A 21336-nucleotide genomic window follows, 5' to 3' on the forward strand; every position below is an offset into this window, starting at 1 on the left:
CTTGGACCTAGATTTTGTGTTTAAGCCTTGGCTGAGTTGAAGGGTTCTAGGAATCAGAACTGATGAGTTGACTCTAGTTTTGAATATATTGTCCCGATTATTATCGGCTCGGAATTGGTTCCACCTAGTCCTAAACCGATTCAAAACCAACCCAATAGTTAGATTTCTTCTCTTCTCCCCTCTTAGTAAAACCTTTTTGTGTTACGACATTATCTTAATTAGGTCATAGTGACCAAAATCTAATGTTCAGTCTATAACACGGATGACCAACCATCCCCATTGTCCTTTATTCACTAATGACATAGAGGCAACAAACACACTACAACCAAAGGCATGGGCCGTGGCATATTTGGTGTTTCATTTTTCATCTCAGAAAGCAAGTGTCATGCCACAAGCAATGAAATCTAGGGGTACTCAAATTTGGTTACCGAAATGAAAACAAATCGAACCAAACTAAATAAGCAAATTTAGTTTGATTTATTTGATTCTTGGTTGGTAGAACCTCTAGTCATTGTAGCAAAGACATATGATCAAATTCCGTTGCCACTAGGGTTGGGGGAATTTCTAGTGGTATATATTATAAGTTTATAAACAGTGATATATATTATTATAAGTATTAATAATAATATATCATTCACAAGTTTATAAATACTAATATAAGTGGGTCCAAACCGAACCAAAAACTGAATCGAACTATATTAAATTCAGTTCGGTTATGACATCTAGTTCGATTCAATCCAGTTCATAAGAATGGATTAATTGAAATGCTAGTTAGGTTCTTAGTTTTTTCTTTTTTTTTTTTAAATGTTAGGTTCTTAGTTCTAACCGAATCGAATCGAACCAACTGAATGAAAACCACTAAAAATTTGTATTTAAAAATTGTATTAAATAACTAGTAAAAATCATTAAATAATTAAAAATTATAAAATATAATTAAATAATTAATAAAACAATAAAATAAAATATTCAATGAAATTGTTAAATAACTAAATGATAAAATTATCAAATAATTAAGTAATTAACAAAAACTATTAATTATTGCTGAAATAATATAATAACCATGATAAATGATTAAACGACGAATAAGACATTAATATAATTAAATGACTAAAACATTAATGGCTTAGTGCATGCAATTAACTATTTGACTCTTCATCTCTCTTTCGAAAATAAATAAGCGCGCGGGCTCCAACTCTCTCTCTCTCTCTCTCTCTCTCTCTCTCTCTCTCTCTCTCAAATACTTGGAAGAAAAATTGACCACTCTCATTCAAACACCCTTCTCTCGGCCTCCCTTCTCTTTCCATCCTTCCTTCACCAAACCTGAAACAAAAATAATCCTCTCTTCATCTCTCTATTCTCTCTCATCCATCCTCTCCGAAGCAAAAAAAAATCCTCTCTTCACCAAACCAAAGTTCTCTCTCTCTCTCTCCAAAGAGTGAGATCTCACTCGCACTCCGAAGCAAAAAAAATAGAGGTCTGTGTGGAATCTGTTGCCATGGATCCGTTGAGATGATATTGCGGTCACCACTAGATAAACGCCTCAACCAGCTACGGAAGAGGACATCCCTCCGCTCACCTTGTTACTCACTTGCTCCCACCGCATCGGCTAAGGAAATGAGTGCCGATTTCCAGGTTTTTGTTTCAGCAGATGAATCGGTTTCGTATCGGCAAAAAGACCCCCTGAAACTCGTGGTTCTCGCTGATGTATCGTGCCGTCTCCCAGTCGTCGACAATGACACAATTTCCCCTAGGTTTTCTCCTACTGTCATTTTTAAATTATTGTTCTCTCTATCTTTTATCTTTTCGTATTTTTTGCTTACATGCACTGCAATGTTCTTCCGGTTAGATTTTATTGTTTGATTCTCTTCAAGGAAGAACCTGCTTGTACCATGCTACGTACTATGGACATTCCGTTTGTCTGCAAGCCATTCTAGTTGCTGCTCAGTCAATTGAAGTTGCAGATTCTTTGTGGGTATTTTTTATTTTATTTTGGTTTTGTTTTTGCATCTTCTATAGAGAATTGTTTCAAGGTTTGATGGGTCATGATCAAAAGTTTATTACATTTCATTTGTTTGATTATTTTGTGGTTGGATTTAAATTACAAGGGGTTTTCACACTTTGTAAATGTTAGAGATGGTAAAGGAGCAATTCCATTGGTCCTTGTAGACTGATAGAGACGATCTGATTGTGTCCATATCATGCTAGACAGAGGAGCTGTTGTATGTTCTTTGATGGGTGGATGTGGGTAATAAACCCCTTGCAAAGTATACTTTTTGCCATGGTTTCAATAGTTGCTTCTGTAATATTGGTCATGTCCTAATTGCAGCTTCATTTGGTGGTTCGAGGGGGCTCTTTAGATTGTTTGCGTGAGTTGCTTTCATGGGGAGCAATCAGCTTCAAAGAGATTCTTCTGGGTAAGAATATATGTAACTCATGGAAAAGATATAGTGAACGATGACGTTTGATCTCCCGATCGTGGTTCAATCTAAAATTTGAAATTATTCCCTGGCTAACTGTAGTTAAATTCTAGTTTAAGTGCTCAACATGGGTGAAATAATTATTTTCTTTTCATCCCCTTCGTGTGATCAATAATTAGATCTGTTTAGTCCAAGATGTATCTTGCAGAAACATATGGATGTTGTAGACTTATGATCTTTCCATGATTGTGACTATGAAGTTCTTTACTCTGATTATTGGCATCTAGAATTCTAATCAGAAATATGAGTATTGTGTTCCAGTGAGGTTTTAATTTATTGAATTTTGTTTTTGGTTCAATTGGATATAGCCTATAGGGGATTCTCTGTTACTTGAATTTTTATTTTTTCATCTTTTATTGGATATAGCCTATAGGGGATTCTTTGGTCCCCTAACGATGAGCATGTTCTTTGATTGGTTATTTCCTTCCTATGTTAGGTGGCATTTTTTAAATGCCATTATAGACCATCTTTAGTGACGTATCTTAAAAATGACACCATGAAACACTACTACATAAGGTTGTTTGTATCATAGTCAGATTCAGGCTTCTATAACCCATCATCAGGTGGTTTGGATCCAAAACTAGAACAAATTTTCTAGACAAGTGTCAAATAATGTACACCCAGAAATTTTGCTGGTCACTGGCTCAATTGTTCAGTCCAGATTGAATGGTTGGTTAACCAGTAACTAGTTATATATACATACATACATACATACATGCATATATATATATATATATATAAAGTGTGGGCCCAATGCTAGTATTGTAAAGGTGCTTTTGTGTGGCCTCCTTTTGTTGAATTTAGTTGTTGGGCTCTTTTTTTGTGGGATGGACCCGCTTGTAGTACTCTCTTCTCTTCTCTTTTCTTTTTTTGTATACTTTTTTATTGTGTATGGATTCATTAACTGGTACATAAAATAACTAAAGGTGCAAATAGACCAGGATAGGGTCATAAGGGTCTCTAGTTTGTTAACAATCTTAGAAGAACATGATTTTGTATGTAAGAAATGTACCCAAAGTCTAAATGATTAGCTTGTTGGAGGCCCAAGTAGAGCCCAATCCTAGGGACAACATGAGGTGGGCCAGGTTGCAAAATGGTGATGAAATATTTAGTGGAGTAGATTCAGTACCAACCAAACAGACATGATGTGTCATGTTTGTTGGCAGAAACTAGCAATTTCTGTAACTTGCTTTCTACTTGAACAAAAACATAGAAGGGCACAGGTGCTTTCAAGAACAGATACTTTGTTTGGGGGCCTTTCCCTTCTTGAATTAAAGCTTCACTAATTTGTTTACCACAAGTCAAAAATTTATATCTTTTCCTTAAAACATCATAAGAAATGAGAGCTTCAGTTTCATTCTCTAGTGATGGGTCATTAGAGATCAAACCAAAGAGCAACCAAAACCCAAGTTTGTTTATTGTTCTTCTATGGCAAATAGAAGTGCAACATATTCACTTTTAAGTCCATGTCATTGTGTTAGCCCGGTTTTGAGGTTTTAAGTGAAATGGAATTGATCTTAATGGACCACCCGGCCTATCTACTACTGATATTTAGGTAATTCACACTTAAAAGAGCTAGCAAGGACAGATAATATGATAAACTATTGATGACTACAGTCCAATTTTAACAAACTTCCAAGGATTAAGAAGAATATAAATAGATACCAATATTTACAGTTGGATGTACCCAAAAGATACAAGAATAAATGTAGTTTGCTTGGATTCATCTGGGGTTCCATGAGCAGCAAAATTTGTTAGTTCATTAGAAACACTTATCATCTCCCCACTTCTTTATGTAATGCTGATCTAGTTCTGGGGACTAGCCCTTTAATGTTCCTTGCAAGATCATTCAACTTAAAGAATTCAAGATCTAACAGTAAACTATTGAAGTTTGTAATGCCAATAAGGACTAGTGTCCTTTCTATTCTATTTGTATTTGCAACAGAAAATAGAAAATGACGAGATGGCCTCCTGTACTGATGGTATAGAAAAGTAGAGTATATGATAGGAAGTAGGAGAGAGAATGTTAGTAGCTTTTGTATTTTTTTTGTTTCTCTCATACGCACATTTGCAATACAAGAGGTTGTATTTATAGTAGCTAGAGCCGGTGGTTGCAAGGTAAACCGACTTTACATTTGTGGTTGATATTATTTGCTCTAAATCCTTCTTTTACTGAAGGAATTTTGACCACACAAATTTACTTGCTTCTTAAGTATAACTAGGAAGTTCTAGAGTAAAGTATTCTAGAAATGTGTAGCAACTTCTAGTACTCTTCCTTGGTGTACACTTCAGTAACTCCAATCATGTCTCATAATAGTTCGAACTTGCCTTTTGGTAGTACCTTTGTGAATATGTCTGCTAATTGCTCTTCAGTCTTGTAGTGTTTGAGTTTTATTTATTTGTTTGCTTCGGCTTCTCTGATGAAGTGATACTTTATGCCTATATGCTTGGCTCTGTTGTGAAATGTGAGATTCTTTGCATCTACTATCACAATTGATTTCTGTAGCTTCCACTTGTGGTTCTCCCATGTCTTCAAGTATTCTTTTTAGCCATATATCTTGGCTTGTTGTCATTGCTGCTGCAATATACTCTGCTTCAGCTGATGATTGCGCAACTGTTGCTTGTTTCTTTGATGCCCAAGAAAATATCCCTGATCCAATTGTGAAAGCATATCCTGACGTGCTTTTCATGTCGTCTACTGATCCTGTCCAATCACTATCTGTGTAGCCAATTAGTTTTGAGTCATGTGTGACTTCATACCATATTCCGTAGTTCTTTGTTCCTTGCAAGTATCTAAGTACTCTCTTAGCTGCTCCATAGTGAACTTGACTTGGACTCTACATGAATCTTGATAGCAGACTAATTGCATACATGATGTCTGGTATTGTAGCTGTTAAATAGAGTAAGCTTCCAATTAAACTTTGAAATTGTGATTCATCTGCTTTTGGTGAGCCGTCTTCTTTCTTGAATGCTTTATTGTTGTCTAATAGAGTTGATACTGTCTTGCAGCCTTCCATTTTGAATTTCTTCAAGAGAGTCTCTGTATACTTCTTTTGTGAGATGAAGATCCCATCTTCTTCTTGAGTTATTTCGATCCCAAGAGAGTAGTGCATTAAACCCAAATCGGTCATCTCGAAAGTCTTCATCATGTCTTCTTTAAATTTCTTGATCATCTTCTCATTATTTCCTGTGTAAATGAGATCATCGATATATAAAGAGACAATAAGTGTGTCATTTGTACCTTGAGTCTTGATGTAGAGTTTTGGCTCACTTTTTCTCCTCCTGAATCCTTGCTCAGTGAAGTAGTTGTCGATTCTACTGTACCAGGCTCGCGAAGCTTGCTTTAGGCCATATAATGCCTTCTTTAATCTGAGAACTTTATCTTCTTGTCCTTGCACCACGAACCCTTGAGGTTGCTCTACATAGATTTCTTCCTTAAGGTAGCCATTGAGGAATGCTGACTTCACATCTAGTTGGAAAATCTTTCATTTCTTCTGTTCAGCTAGTGCAATCAATGCCCTGATTGTGTCAAGGCGTGCAACTGGAGCAAATGCCTCATTGTAGTTGACACCATATTGTTGTGAGTATCCTTTGGCAACTAACCTTGCTTTATGCTTTTGGATTGAGCCATCTGAGTTAAGCTTTATCTTGTAAACCCACTTAATTCCTATAGTGTCTTTGTTTGTGGATGATCTACAAGCTCCCATGTCTCATTTTTCTCGATCATCTTTGTTTCTTCGTCCATAGCTATTCTCCATAATTCTTTCTTAAAAGCTTCTTCAAAGCTTTCTGGCTCCATAAGCATCAAGTTGCATGTCTCGCATATCTCTGTTAAGGATTTAGTTCGTCTTGGTGACAAGTCTGAAGGAGATTCTGTGGCTTGTACTGGTTCTAATTGTGTTGTTGGTTGAGTTGGCGATCCAATTTGATCGTGGCCTTCTTCAATTTCTTGTCTTGGTAATAGGGGCATGTTGATACTCTTTCTTTCAACTTCTTCTGTCTCCCAATTGTATTCAGCGTCTTCGTCGAATCTTACGTCCTGGCTGATTATGAGCTTCTTTGTTCGTAAGCTATAAACCCTTGAGGTTGGACATCTGTCGAGCAAGTAGACTGTAGTGCTTACTGCCTCTGCCCAAAAAGTTTTTGGAAGACCCTTCTCCATGAGCATGGCTCTTGCTGTCTCCATAACTGTTCTATTTTTTCTTTCGGATACTCCATTTTGTTCTGGTGCGTATCTGACTGTGAGTTGATGCTCCATGCCTTCATCTTCACAGAACTTGTTGAATTCATTAGAAGTGTATTCTTTGCCTCTATCACTTCTTATCGTCTTGATGTTGTGACCACTTTGCTTCTCGACATGGGTTTTGAATTTCTTAAAAATATCGAAGACTTGCGATTTATCTCGCAAAAAGTAAACCCATGTCATTCTAGTATAGTCATCGATGAAGAGAATGAAATACCTGTTTTGATCATTTGATGGAGTACGCATTGGACCGCAAACGTCTGTATGGATTAACTCTAGTGGCTTTTTGGCTCTCCAAGCTTTTCCGAATGGGAAGGGTTGTCGATGTTGTTTCCCAAGCATACACCCTTCGCAGACATTGTTGAGCTCCTTGATTACTGGTAGGTCTCGTATCATGTTCTTCTGCTGAAGGATCTTTAACCCATGGAAATTGAAATGTCCAAACCTTCTATGCCATAGTCACGACTTGTCAACTTGCGCTTGCATTGCTACATTGCTTGCGTATCTCCATTGTATGGGAAAGCGTCTATTTTCTTTCATTTTTGTTTTTGCAATTTCAAGGGATTTGTCTTGCTTGTTGTAGATTGTGCAAGAATCTCCCTCAAAATGTAAAGAGTATCCTTTCTCCATCATTTGACCTACACTAAGTAGGTTTTGATCAATGTTGGGGACCAAGAGTACATCATTGATGTATCTCTTGCCTTGTCTGGTGTCAATGGCAATGGTGCCTTTGCCCGTTGCTTCCATGAAGTCGCCATTACCAATTTTGACTTTTGTCTTGACTTTATCAAGACTATAAAAGATGCTTTCATTTTTTGTCTTGTGGTTACTACACCCACTGTCTAGATACCAAGTATCCTTCTTTTCTTCTAATGCAGCTTGGCAGACGTAGAAGAGATTATTCTCATCATTTTTCTCTTCTGAAAAGTTAGCTTGATGGGATTTCTTCAAACGGCAAGTTTTTTCAACGTGCCAGAACTTTTTACAATTTTGGCACTAGGGTTTTCCTTTAAACCAACAATCTTTCTCCAAGTGGTTTTTTCTTTTACAAATACCACATGGAGGATACTTGTCATTATTTTCTTTTTGTTTTCCTTGATAATTCTTATTTTTAAGATTTTCTTGTGACTTTCTCCCATCAGCTTTTGATTTATGAGACCGCGAATTAATTTTAAACTGAAAGGCATTTTCAGTCGAATTTTCATTCTGCCTATCTCGCCTATGTTCATGTGCTTCGAGAGAGCCCATTAATTCAGTTGGTGATAAAGTTTCTAAATCCTTCGTTTCTTCTATCACATAAATTATTGCATCATATTTTTCTATACAAGAAATTAGTATTTTTTCGACTATTTTCTTGTCATAAATAATTTCCCCAAAGGCTCTCATTTGATTTACTATTTCTTTTATTCTAGAATAGTAATTGATGGAGGACAATTTGACCCAACCTATGAAACAGTGACACATGGACACTGACTCAGCACGAGCGACAACTCAGCGTTGTAGCCTGGTGCGACCAAGTGACGGGCCCATAAAGCCGCTCGCTACATTGTAGCTCACAAAAGGAGAAGCTCGCCACAACGCGAGCTCCGGGTTCCTCGAGCTACCTTTGAAGAGATACTCTGAGGCAACTTTAGCTTGCGAGCTAAAGTTATTAGCTCGTCCGAGCTCCCAAGCAGACAAGTCGTCCCAAGGACCAATTCTACTAAGGATAATCTTGGAGTGTTCCAAGCTCGCTACAAAATAGCTCGCGAATGAGCCGCATGAGCACCCCTCAGGAAGCTTCTGACTAACAGATCGTATCGGTCAGACTGCGCCATATCCCTTACTGACGGTGCAGTCCTAGTCCTTTCGGCAGTCTGCATCCACGTCTCTCAGTAGGCAAAGGCGTGCCTGCCACTTTGGAGACATGTCACTCACCCGGGCGAGACGTACGCCACAACGGCCACCTGCGCAGCCCTGGCAGGTAACGGCTGTGGCAGGAGCACAGTGGCGGTTATGCCCGACCTGACGTGAGTGCCCCTATAAAAGCCCTCAGGGCAGAAGAGAAACTTCTTCTTGAGACCTCTAATCTCTCGAGTATAGTGAGAGCGCACTATCTGCACTCTTAGCCTTCGTCTCCTTTTTGCTTCTCCTACAGAGTACTAACTTAAGCATCGGAGTATCCCCACTGGGTAAACTCCCCTGGGATTCTTCTTCTTCTTCATCTCAGGTACCTTCCAGGAGCCACATGAGTGCCAGCTAGGAGTGACCAGATCACGCTACATCATTTGGCGCCGTCTGCGGGATATGCTTCGAAAAGCCTTTCTCTAAACTTTCAAATCTCTTTACTCTTCAAAAACTCAATACTCATGGCTTCCTCTAGCAACATCGGATGAAGCATGGATATGGATAACTCCAAGGAACAGCCCCAGCTTCCTACTGTTTGGATCGGACAGTTCACCATCCCTCTCTCAGCGGACGGGATCCCTAGTTTGAACATGCCTCTTGCAGGGGCATCCGTCGTTGCTCCACTCCCTACCACAGTCGAAACAACCTTCACTGAATCCTCGGTTGTGCCCCCAGCGGCCAGTTCGAACCAGCTAGAAGATTTGGTGCAGTGCATGCGGGCCATGTAGGCTCAAATGCAACAGTTTCAACAGTTTCAGATCTATCAACAGCACGTGTTACACCAGGTCTCCCAGTACCAATATCAGCAGCAATTTCCCCAGCTGCCACAACCTCAGCTTCAGTAGTTGCAGCTCCCTCCTCGGCACCCAGCCTCTCAGCGGGCTAGGTCCCATCGTCAAGAGGAACCCCTTTCACGCCAAGGAAAGGCCCCCAAGAACCCTCCAAGAAGCCAGGTCTCCTCCTGCTACAGATAGGAAAGACCGGCCACTCCGGCCTCGCCACGGGCGGTCAGGTCGGAAGGACCCCAGCTCGCCAAGTCTACATCGTCTCAGCCCTCCAAGCCCGATACCCCATTCTTAGAGAACCGGTTTGAGATTCTGGCCGTAGGCTCCAAGCAGGATCCCTCTGTCCGCAGTCATCACCAGTGGCCCGAGCTACTTACTGCACACACCATCCCGGACAGCACAGAGGTGAGCAGTACAAATACCGAGCCCGCCAAGAAACAGAGACGCCGCCTCCGAGCTCGCCGGTCTGCCACGCACGACCTGTCCGAGCTCGGAGGCAAAGAAGAAGTAAGCTCAGGCGAAGTCAAGGCTTCCATCCTTTTAGTTCAATCCCCCCTATCTCCCGAGCTCCTGGCAGTCCCAATGCCTAAAGACTTTAATTTCCCCCCTCTTGACAAGTACGACGGGTCGTTCGACCCAAATGATCACGTAGATGCCTTCCAATCGCAGATGCACCTGGCAAGAGCCAGCGAGTCATGCATGTGCGTGGCCTTCTCCACCACTTTTAGAGGAGCAGCCCGTACATGGTACTAGAACCTAGAACCTAGATCGGTAAAAAGTTGGGTGCAGTTTGCACAAGCCTTCACGTCCCACTTCGTCACCAGCAAGCGGTGTCCACAAACCGAAGAGGGTCTCCTCAGCATAGTGCAGAGAGAGAGAACCCATTCGAAGTTATATCAAGCGGTTCAACGATGCGTGCATGCAGATACCGTGCCTAGACCCCGCCGTGTGCCTCGCAGCAGCCAAGAAAGGCATGACGCATATAGAGTTCAAATGGCACATGGTCGTCAACCAACCAGCGACCATAATCGAATTTCTTAAGCTCGCGGACAAATTCATAGCCACCGAAGAGATCAACCAGGAGAGCGAGGGTGTGCCCGAAAAGAGGAAGAGGGAAGGAGAGCCTTCTAGTCAAGGGGACAGCCAAAAGAAAAAGGATGCAGCTCGGGGGGTAAAGTCGGGTCAATCGTTTCGAGCTCCTGTAGCAAACCGAACTAATTACACCCCACTGAACGCGAAGCGGGCCGAAATCCTGATGGTAATCAAGGACGCCCCCCCGTATGTGAAGTGGCCACCCCGTTCGAGGGGAAATCCCAATGAGAGAAATAAGAATCTATACTGTAGTTTTCACAGAGATCACGGTTACAGTACTGAGAGTTGTAAAAACCACCGCGACGAGATAGAGGAGCTCATCCATCGCGGATATTTGAGGAACTTTGTACAAAATAATAATAGTAATAATAAAGCAGGTCGGCAAGGGGAGCACGGTAAGGATGCTCTCGAGTCCAGCAGCAGGCCGGCCGAACAACCACAGAGGCAGCCTCCGGAAGAGAGGCTGGTTCGGGGGACCATCCACATGATAGTGGGAGGTTCGATCGTTGTGGGTTGTACTTCAGCAGCAGCTCGGACGTCAGTTCGTAAGGCCGCCCGGGAAGAGCAGAATCCTCCAAAGCGGCCGAGGACAGAAGAGCCAATTTTCTTCACAGAAGATGATGCGCGAGGGGTCCACTACCCCCACGATGAAGCACTCGTAATAAAGCTAAGAATCAATGACTTCGAGGTCAGGCGCGTACTCATTCACTCGGGCAGCTCGGCCGACATCCTCTTCAAAGCTGCGTTCGACCAGCTTCAGTTGCAAAGAAGCGACTTGAAGTCTGCGGACACTCCTTTGGTGGGCTTCAGCGGAGAAGTCCGGCCCCTTGGGAAAATAACAGTACCTGTGGAAGTCGGCACATGGCCTTGCGTAGTTAGACTCAAACATGATTTCCTGGTGGTCGCGACCCCCTCCCCATACAATGCCATAATAGGCTGGCCGATCACCCATGTCCTGCGGGCGGTGGTTTCCACCTATCATTTGGCTATGAAGTTCCCAACAGACTTCGGTGTGGGGGTAGCACGGGGCGATCGACTCAAGTCCCACAAGTGCTATGTCGCCGTCCTGAAGGGAAAGACCAAGGTGGCTGGCAACCTCAAATTGGAGCGGCCTACGGAGCAAGGCGAAGAACGAGCTGTGCCCACGGAAGAAACAATCGCAGTCCCGACCTCAGCAACTAACCCAGCTCGGACGCTTCAGATCGGTGCTTCCGTCTAGGAACCTCTACGATCCAAACTGGTAAGCTTCTTACTTCAAAATTTAGATATTTTTACATGGTCCGCGGTAGAGATGCCCGGTATAGACCCTGACCTTATGACTCACAAGCTGAATACTGATCTTGTAGTTAGGCCCGTTAGACAGAAGAAACACAACCTAGCCCCGGAGCGGTGGAAAGTAGTCGACGAGGAGGTCGAGAAGCTCCTCACAGCTGACTTCATAAGAGAAGTTCACTACCCTAGTTGGGTAGCCAACCCCGTCCTGGTAAAGAAGGCCAATGGCAAGTGGCGCATGTGCGTCGACTACACCCACCTAAACCGGGCTTGCCCAAAAGACTGCTTTCCACTCCCCAGAATTGACCGCTTGGTGGACGCGACCTCAGGGCACGAGTTGCTAAGTTTCTTGGACACCTATTCGGGCTATAACCAAATCAAGATGGACCCGGCGGACGAAAAGACTGCCTTCATCACGGAGTTCGGTCTATACTGTTACAAGGTTATGCCCTTCGGGTTGAAAAACGCAAGGGCAACCTTTCAAAAGCTTGTAAATAAGTTGTTTGCGCCACTAATTGGCAGAAAAGTAGAATGCTATGTAGACGACATGGTCGTCAAAACTCAATTTTCAGATGAATTAATACAAGACCTGCATTCTGTTTTTGAAATTTTGTGTAAGTTTAATATGAGACTGAACCCAAACAAGTGTGTATTCGGTGTGACCTCGGGCAAGTTCCTAGGATACATCATTAACAGGTGCGGCATTGAGGCCAACCCGGACAAAATTAAGGCCATCTTAAATATGAGACCACCTCGAAAGTTGAAGGAGGTTCAGAGGTTAAATGGCCGCATAGCCGCCCTGAGCCGCTTCATGTCCAAATCGGCAGACCGCTGTCTGTCGTTCTTTAAGGCAATCAAAAGCAAAGGGTTCGAATGGACCCAAGACTAACAGCTCGCGTTTGACGAGCTCAAGAAATACCTTGCTAGTGTGCCGATCTTAACCCGGCCCGAGGAGGGTGATATTTTAGAACTATACCTTTCGGCAAGCGACGAAGTGGTCAGTTCGATACTAATAAAAGAAGTAGATCGGATTCAACGAACCATTTATTATGTTAGTAAAGTATTGCAGGCAGTAGAGACGAGATACCCAAAGATAGAAAAGTTGTTATACGCATTGGTAATTGCAGCTCAGAAGCTCCGCCCGTACTTCCAAGCTCACACTGTTATCGTTCTCACTGACAAGCCTCTGAGGCAAGTCTTACTTAAGCCTAAGGTCTCTGGTCGGTTGACGAAGTGGGCCGTTGAGCTCAGCGAGTATGACCTCCAGTACAAGCCACGAACTGCCATTAAGGCCCAAGCCTTAGCAGATTTCATAGCCAAATGCACATTCAGCTTCGAAGTCCCCAGGCCGGTTGAGCACGAGGCTCCCAGCTCGAGTGAGCCCGAAGCTCCCAAGCCGGTCGAGTCCGAACCCCGTGAGGTAGCAGCCAGTGTGGCATCTCTCCTAGTTCGGCCAAGCGCGAGCTGGGATGAGGAGCCCTGGATCCTTCACGTAGATGGCTCCTCAAACGAACAGGGTAGCGGAGCCGGAATAGTTCTGCACGGCCCAAGTGGCACGAAACTGGAGTATGCGCTACGCTTCGAGTGCGCGACATCTAACAATGAAGCGGAGTACGAGGCATTGATAGCTGGACTAGCCCTAGCCAGAGAAGTAAAAGCAAAGCACATCATTATCTGCAGCGACTCCCAGCTCGTGGTCAACCAGGTCACCGGTGAGTACGAAGCTCGCGAGCCAACCATGATAGCCTACTTAGCCAAAGTCAGAGAGGCCCTGCTCAACTTCCAGTCACACTTTGTCAGGCAAATCCCAAGGTCGGAGAACACTGAGGCCGATGCCCTGTCCAGATTAGCTAGTGCCAGCGACATCACCATGAAAATCGTGTACATAGAGGACTTGCCTTGGCCTAGCATTCTCGGGGGGTAGAGGAGGTCGCTCCCGTCGTTCAAGCAAAGCCAAGCTGGATTGACCCGCTTGCGAGCTTCTTGCTACACGGGACCCTCCCTACAGATCGCAATGCAGCCAGAAGGGTGCAGCGCCAGGCAGCCAAATATGTCATGATAGACGAATGGCTATACCAGAGATCTTACACACTCCTCTACCTGCGTTGCTTGCGACCTACCGAAGCTGAGCTCATACTCCGCGACACTCATGAGGGATTGTGCGGCAGACACTTGGGGGGGTAGGGCCCTCGCCCAGAAGGTACTTCGACAAGGGTATTATTGGCCAACAATGAAGGCAGACGTTATTGAGCTTGTTAAAAAATGCGACAAATGCCAAAAGCACGCCAATATTCACCACCAACCTGCCGTCGATCTCAAGTATCTCACCAGCCCGTGGCCCTTCGCACAATGGGGCATCGATCTACTCGGGCCATTCCCACCAGCAATGGGTGGGAGGAAGTTCTTAGTAGTAGCAGTGGACTACTTCACCAAGTGGGCAGAAGTTGAACCCCTTGTAACGATCACAGCCCGGAACGTCCAAAACTTCTTTTGGAAGAACATCGTGTGCCATTTCGGGTTACCTCAGGTATTGATTTCTGACAACGAAAAGCAGTTCAAGGACATCAAATTCCAAGACTGGTGCCAAGACATGGGAATCTGACAAAATTTTACTTCAGTCGCACACCCTCAAGCAAACGGTCAGGCAGAAGTCACGAACAGAGCCATCCTCCGCGGACTGAAGGCACGGCTGGACCGGGCTAATGGGTTGTGGGCAGATGAGTTACCTAGCGTCCTATGGGCCTATCGGACCTCGGAGAAGACCACCATGGGAGAAACACCCTTCAACCTCACCTACAGTACCGAAGTAGTTATCCCCACAGAGATCGAAGTCCCTACGTTGCGACTAGAAGCATACAGTAATCAGACGAATGAAGATGAGCTCCGTACCAACCTCGATCTACTCGACGAAGTAAGGGACCTCGCGTATATCAAGACTACAGCCTATCAGCAGAGAGTAGCTCGGTACTATAACACCAGGGTCAAGAAGCGGAACCTCCGCGTTGGCGACCTAGTTCTTCGAAAGGTTATGGTACCTGAGCCTGACGCTGGCAAGCTTGGGTCTAACTGGGAAGGACCTTACCGAGTGAAACGAGTACTCGGGGAAGGAACGTACGAGCTCGAGACCCTCGAAGGGAAACAAGTACCTCGGGCATGGAATATTGTCAACTTAAGACAATACTATCTGTAACAACTGAGTAGGCTACGAGCCACTCCCAAAGCCTAAGGGCCGAAATGCCGAGCTAACACAATCTCAGCGCAATAAGACTCGGTCGCCTTTGAGGCACGAGCGAACTTCAAAAGTGGACTATAAGTCACTTCCAGAGCCTAAGGGCCAAAATGCCGAGCTAACACGATCTTGGCGCAATCAGACCCAGTCGTCTCCATGACATGGGCGAACTTCAAGTGAGGAGTGTAAGCAGCTCGGGCTTAAATCCCACCAAGCATAGCTTGTTCTAGTACGATGATCGAACTAGAGAATAACTGACGAGCATATAGTTCAGGCACACGTGGTAATCACTTTGTTGTGCACCATAGAGATGCCTTAAATGATTTAAGGAACAGTTTGAGATAACGATTATCGAGGAGTCCTACTTCGGGTATGTAGCTCTAATAGCTTGGGTGTTGAGATCGCCTTATCAAAGATAAAGAGAGCACATCATACTTGGAAGAAAAAAGGGAGAACTTTCATTATCATTTCAAAAAATAAAAAAATAAAAAAGTAAGAGAAAGAAAAATGACAATGCAATAACCGAGCTAAACAGCTCGGGAAATTTTGACTATCACAGGAGATAACCGCCCAACCAAAGACCTTTGAAAGACCGGGTTTATGGCACCCGGAAGCCACCAGAAGTCCGGAGAAACACCGCCTCAGGGATCCACCTCTTCATCCTCATCCTCTGGGAAATCAGGCTCCTCTTCCTCCGCTTGGTCCACCGTCTCAGGAGACAGACCCTTCATAGTGATGCTGTCGAGGTTGAGCCCGAAGAACTTTTTCCGAACCAGCCACCAACAGAGCTTAAACCCAGAGCGGTACGAACTCGAACCATATTCCACCTAGAGGTTGTGGTATTCCTGGGAGTCTCTAAAATCCCAAACCGCTTTCTCTCGTTCAGCCTCCACCATCTGATCAAAGTTTCGAGTCCGATCAAGAAGAGTGGACTCCAAGTTCCGCACCTGCTGCCTGAGGAGCTCCCTCTCAGCCGCCACCCTCGATGACTCCTCCCTGTAACACGCGCTCTCTTCAGAAAGCCGGGCAATTTGAGCCTCCTGGTCGTGGACGAGTAGCTCTTGAGACTCGCTCCCCTTGCGAGTGTGATGGAGCTCACCCCGGATCCGGTCGAGCTCGCCCTGGAGCTTCTTATTAGTAGCTCGTTGGTCGAGGGCGTCGCCGCGGTGGACGCGCATCTGGAGAGCCATGGCATGGATGGTGGAATTCACCTGCCAACAGAAGAGAAGATTAGAGGACAGTGAAAGGGAGCAAAATGAGAGAAGAAAAAGGAAAGGAGTCACTTACCACCATGTAGTGGGTAGAGGCGAACGCGGCGAGGTCCCCGGGCTCCATATTCCCCCAGTGAGCAACCTCGTCATTACAAATCGCCTTCCGGCTCCTCCGGGGAGCCACGAGGTAGTCGTTCACCCCTTCCCAGTTTCCCACTGGGAACCGGGGTAAGGGTGTGGTTGGAGGGGGTTACAGGGAGCCTCCCCCTATTGAGGGAGCTCGTCCCCTCTGAAACCAACCCCACTAGTTCCCTCGAGTGGGGGTGCCGGAATCTCAGGCGGAGGGGAGGATAAAACCGGCTCGGCAGACCCGAACTCAGTAACTCCCAAGGGGGGAGTCTGCTTGGGGCGCGTCCTCTTTGCTTGGCGCCTCTGGTTGTTCGAGAGAAGGCGGCGCGAATCAGTACTAGACATGATGGCTGCCAAAAAGAACATCAGTGTTAGTTCAGTAAGAATGAAATATATGCATGCGATAGTGAGTACGATGTTGTTACAGAAACCACACGACCTAAAAAGACAACCTACCTTGGCTCAGGCCAGCCTGCACGAGCTTCTCCTCGGCCAAGTAGTCCAAGCAGAGGAAGCCTACCGATGCCCAAGACAGCATCGTTTTCCGAGTTTCAGGGTCCAGCTCGGCCAAGTTGGGAAGGGCCACCCCTCAAGGTTGCGGACCACAATGTAATCCCGCTTCCAGGCGGGAATCTTATTTGGTAGCTCGTACAAGAGCTTATAGCCGCGACGGGGAGAGAGGTAGTAAAAGCGCCTCTCCGGAGGGACCCCAGGAGCAGCATTTTTTATACAAAGGTAGAGGCAAAAATATCAAGGTTCAAGGGAAGACAGTACTCGTAACACAAAGATATAGTCCCAACCATGTTTCGAATGGAGTTGGGATGAAGCTGGTCAATGGTGATGTTAAAATGATTTAGCACCTCCACTATTAAGGGGTGCAGGGGGAGACGCAAGCTAGCCTCGAGCTGTTCCTGGAAGATTACTATGTCCTTGGGACCATGCTCCCAAGGGAAGTTGCCAGTAGGGAGGCTGTAGACCAGGTCCCTAGGGAGGCGAAAGTAGCGGCTTAGAGACCTGAGTCTCTTCGCTGTCATGGAGGAAGGGCCAAAAGTGTTAGGCTCCCTCCCCCTAGAAGTAGATGCTACATCGCCGGAGGCCTCCTGATCCTCCGGGATCTGCTCCCAGGCTCCCCTCGAGCTCGAGGGAGCATCATCATCCTGGTTATCGCCCCGGTGGTAGGGGTGGTATGGGTACCCAGACATGGTTGACAACGATTGGGACTCACCAGAAGAGACAGAACGAAGCAAACTGAGGAATACGGGTAGACTAGATGAAGTGCGCGACCTCAGAATCCGAAGACAACAAGATGGCGTGGGAGAAAATGACGCCCAGAAGGCCCCCTATTTATAGTCTCCACTCTTCCAAATTGACGGCCTAGATCAAAGCAGATCCAACGGCCCGCGGGCGCACTGACCGCACGCCTTCTGAAAACTGAAGGTGATTGGCGTCACGTCTTCCATGATTAAGGTAATCGTGGCCGCACGATGTTCAGAGTTAAGAGCCACTTCAGCATGTTTTTGGAATCCGTAAAGTCGGGAAAGTCAGAAAATCTCTTGATTCCCGCGAATGCATTTAATGTGAGTAGTCAATCAAGTTTGAATTTCGGTCAAATCAATTCATCACGCTTCATAAACTCCCCGCACTAAGACAGTGCTCTCAGCCCGAGGAGTGGGAGGCAATTGATGGAGGACGATTTGACCCAACCTATGAAACAGTGACACAAGGACACTGACTCAGCACGAGCGACAACTCAGCGTTGTAGCCTGGTGCGACCAAGTGACGGGCCCATAAAGCAGTTCGCTACATTGTAGCTCACAAAAGGAGAAGCTCGCCACAACGCGAGCTCCGAGTTCCCCGAGCTACCTTTGAAGAGATACTCCGAGGCAACTTTAACTCGCGAGCTAAAGTTATTAGCTCGTCTGAGCTCCCAAGTAGACAAGTCATCCCAAGGACCAATTCTACTAAAGATAATCCTGGAGTGTTCCAAGCTCGCTACAAAATAGCTCGCGAATGAGCCGCATGAGCGCCCCTCAGGAAGCTTCTGACTGACTGACCGTACCGGTCAGACTGCGCCATATCCCTTACTGACGGCATAGTCTCAGTCCTTTCGGCAGTTTGCGTCCACGTTTCTCAGCAGGCAAAGGCGTGCCTACCACTTTGGAGACGTGTCACCCACCCGGGCGAGATGTACACCACAACGGCCACCTACGCAGCCCTAGCAGGTAACGGCTGTGGCAGGAGCCCACTGGCGGTTATGCCCGACCTGACGTGAGTGCCCCTATGAAATCCCTCAGGGCAGAAGAGAAACTTCTTCTTGAGACCTTTAATCTCTCGAGTATAGTGAGAACGCGCTTTCTGCACTCTTAGCCTTTGTCTCCTTTTTGCTTCTCCTACAGAGTACTAACTTAAGCATCGGAGTATCCCCACTGGGTAAACTCCCCAGGGATTCTTCTTCTTCTTCATCTCAGGTACCTTCCAGGAGCCACGTGAGTGCCAAATAGGAGTGACCGGATCGCGCTACATCAGTAATCTTTTGCGGTCTCATAATCCTTCATCTTAAGATTTTCAAAATCTCTTCTAAGCTTTTGCAATCTAACAGTGCGTACCTTGATAGTTTCTTGGAACTCCTGCAACGTGTCCCATGCTTCTTTTGCAGTTGACGCACCCATAATTCGTGGAAATATATCGTCTGCCATTGCTTGCTGCAAGCAAAATAAGGCTTGAGAATCTTTTTGTTGATTCTCTTCTATGACCTTCTTTTGATTTTCTGAGAGTAGAAGTTTCTTCAGGAATACTGAATTCTTCTTCAACAATTTTCCATAGATTTTGTGGTCGAAAATAGGTCCTCATTTTGATGGACAAAAAATCATAATTTTCTCCATGGAAAATTGGAAGAGAAAGAGAAGAGCGGTTTGAATCGGTATTCATAATGGGTAGGAAGGATTACGCCCAGTGTTGATCAAACAAAGCTCTGATACCACTAATGGTATAGAAGAGTAGAGTATATGATAGGAAGTAGGAGAGAGAATGCTAGTAGCTTTTGTATTTTTTTTTGTTTCTCTCATACGCACATTTGCAATACAATAGGTTGTATTTATAGTAGCTAGAGTCGGTGGTTGCAAGGTAATCCGACTTTGCATTTGTGGTTGATATTATTTGCTCTAGATCCTTCTTTTACTAAAGGAATTTTGGCCACACAAATTTACTTGCTTCTTAAGTATAACTAGGAAGTTCTAGAGTAAAGTATTCTAGAAATGTGTAGCAACTTCTAATATATACATAAAGACCCCATTGATTTGGCTTGCTTTGCACCACCTTTAATCTTCCACTTATTTGGATTATAGTTTAATAATGTTTGGTTCTCTTTTTTATGAAAAAAGGATTAATATTATTCTTTGAATTTACTACTCAATAAGTTCACCTATAACTTATGTTCTTTCTCCAACATAGCACAACAAAAACATGAAACACCCTAGTTCTAACAACAAAACCAAAGAACAAATCCTGTAATTAGTTGTACTTCAACTTATATATAACCTCTAAATCCAACAAGAAAATAGGCTTCCCCAGTCATCCTAGAACATGATTATTTGTGATTCTGCTATTTTGAATGTCTGGATCAAATAAAAAAGACATGAAAAAGATGATTTCCAAAGAATAAGCATACATGACTGGGAGCTTTGGTTCTCAAAATGCTCTCCTTCATATAGGAGACCAAATTATGTACTCCCCATTCAACTTGTGCTGCTCCTGTACGAACCTCCAGCCTTAACACACTTGACTTTAAGAGGTTGTGGGTAGACTACATAGAGGATAACCGAAGACCTTGGAATCCTTGCTTAATTGCTTGCATTGTGTAAAGGATAAACTTGAGCAAAAAACCTTTGTCCACGAAAGCTTTAACAACTCCATGATTATTTTATCAGATTCTTTTTTTCTTCTTTTTTCTTTTTGCCCCAAATTAGTTCATTTAGTTCTACATTCCCTCATTTTGAAGCATTGTTAGATTTCCACTAATTTACTCAATATTAATTTTACCATTTCAAATTCTTTTTACTCATCCACTTCAATCTCTGTTACATTCATTTTTTGGAGATCGTATTTCTTAGTCATACAACACTCTACTACATTCATGTTTGAAATTATCATATATATTAATTCAAAAATCTAATTTTCATTGTATTTTGTTTTCAGGTTGAATGCATTTATAAGGAATAACAACATACATGGATGAAGAGATTTGAGATCAATATTTTTTATTTTTGTTGTGGGTTATTATATGTAACATGGCAAATTGCCACATTTGAAACATTTTTTACTTGTTGATGTATCGAGGTTATATTACCATGTATTTTTAGTTTTTAATTAACATGTTAACTTTTTGTAGAAATTTATCTATATATTTGATGTGATGTGAAAATAAAATAGGTGATTTCTCATGTATGTCGCAAGTTTGAGGAGTAGAAAACTTGTAGTGGTAGAAAAGTCGTAATTATAAATAACTAAAATTGAATCTAGTGACAAAATAAAATTGTCACTATAACCTTTTTTTTTGTAGTGTATTTTATTTGGAATATAGTCACAATTTTTCTATAAATTGAAACAATTAGCTATGGTTTTCCAAGAAATTGTGGGCATATATTGCATCTTTTAGCCACAGTTTGTCAAAAAACTGTAGCTATAGCTTAGAGTATTTATCTTTGGTTTTAGCAATAAACCATGGTTATAGGTTCGTACATTTAGCTATGGTTTTGTACCAAGCCGTAACTATAGTTACGGTTTTATGAAAATCCGTGGTTATAGATTTGGGTATATAATTACAGACAATTTAAAAACTGTAGCTATATTCATCTTTTAGCTACGGTTCAGCCCGTGGCTAAAGATTCATATGGTTTGTGTTTGCCTTTTAGCTACAGATAGATACTGTAGCTATAGGTGGGTTATAGCCACGGATTAGTTATTTCGTAGCCATAGGCTATAGCCACGCGAACATAGGCTATGGTTTTAACCT

The 21336-nt window shown here is 43.8% G+C and overlaps 2 long non-coding RNA genes across 4 annotated transcripts; one reads left to right on the forward strand and one right to left on the reverse strand.

The window, feature by feature from the left end:
- The first annotated feature begins 1201 nt into the window (after window positions 1-1201).
- LOC104609645 (uncharacterized) lies at window positions 1202-20757 on the forward strand. 3 transcript variants are annotated; one of them, XR_016081360.1, is made up of 4 exons: window positions 1202-1751; window positions 1876-2241; window positions 2327-2414; window positions 20520-20757. It is a non-coding gene; the product is annotated as an uncharacterized LOC104609645 (long non-coding RNA). The 3 variants fall into 3 exon arrangements; XR_016081359.1 differs by having other exon boundaries at window positions 1872-2414; XR_016081358.1 differs by having other exon boundaries at window positions 1876-2414.
- Window positions 14991-20337, reverse strand: LOC148803033 (uncharacterized). Its single transcript, XR_016081290.1, has 3 exons — window positions 16782-20337; window positions 16273-16675; window positions 14991-16196 (listed from the first exon to the last, which is right to left on the reverse strand). It is a non-coding gene; the product is annotated as an uncharacterized LOC148803033 (long non-coding RNA).
- Window positions 20758-21336: the final 579 nt, after the last annotated feature.

Source organism: Nelumbo nucifera, chromosome 1 (assembly GCF_055504915.1).
Source record: "Nelumbo nucifera cultivar China Antique chromosome 1, China Antique-T2T, whole genome shotgun sequence".
Lineage (NCBI taxonomy): Eukaryota > Viridiplantae > Streptophyta > Magnoliopsida > Proteales > Nelumbonaceae > Nelumbo > Nelumbo nucifera.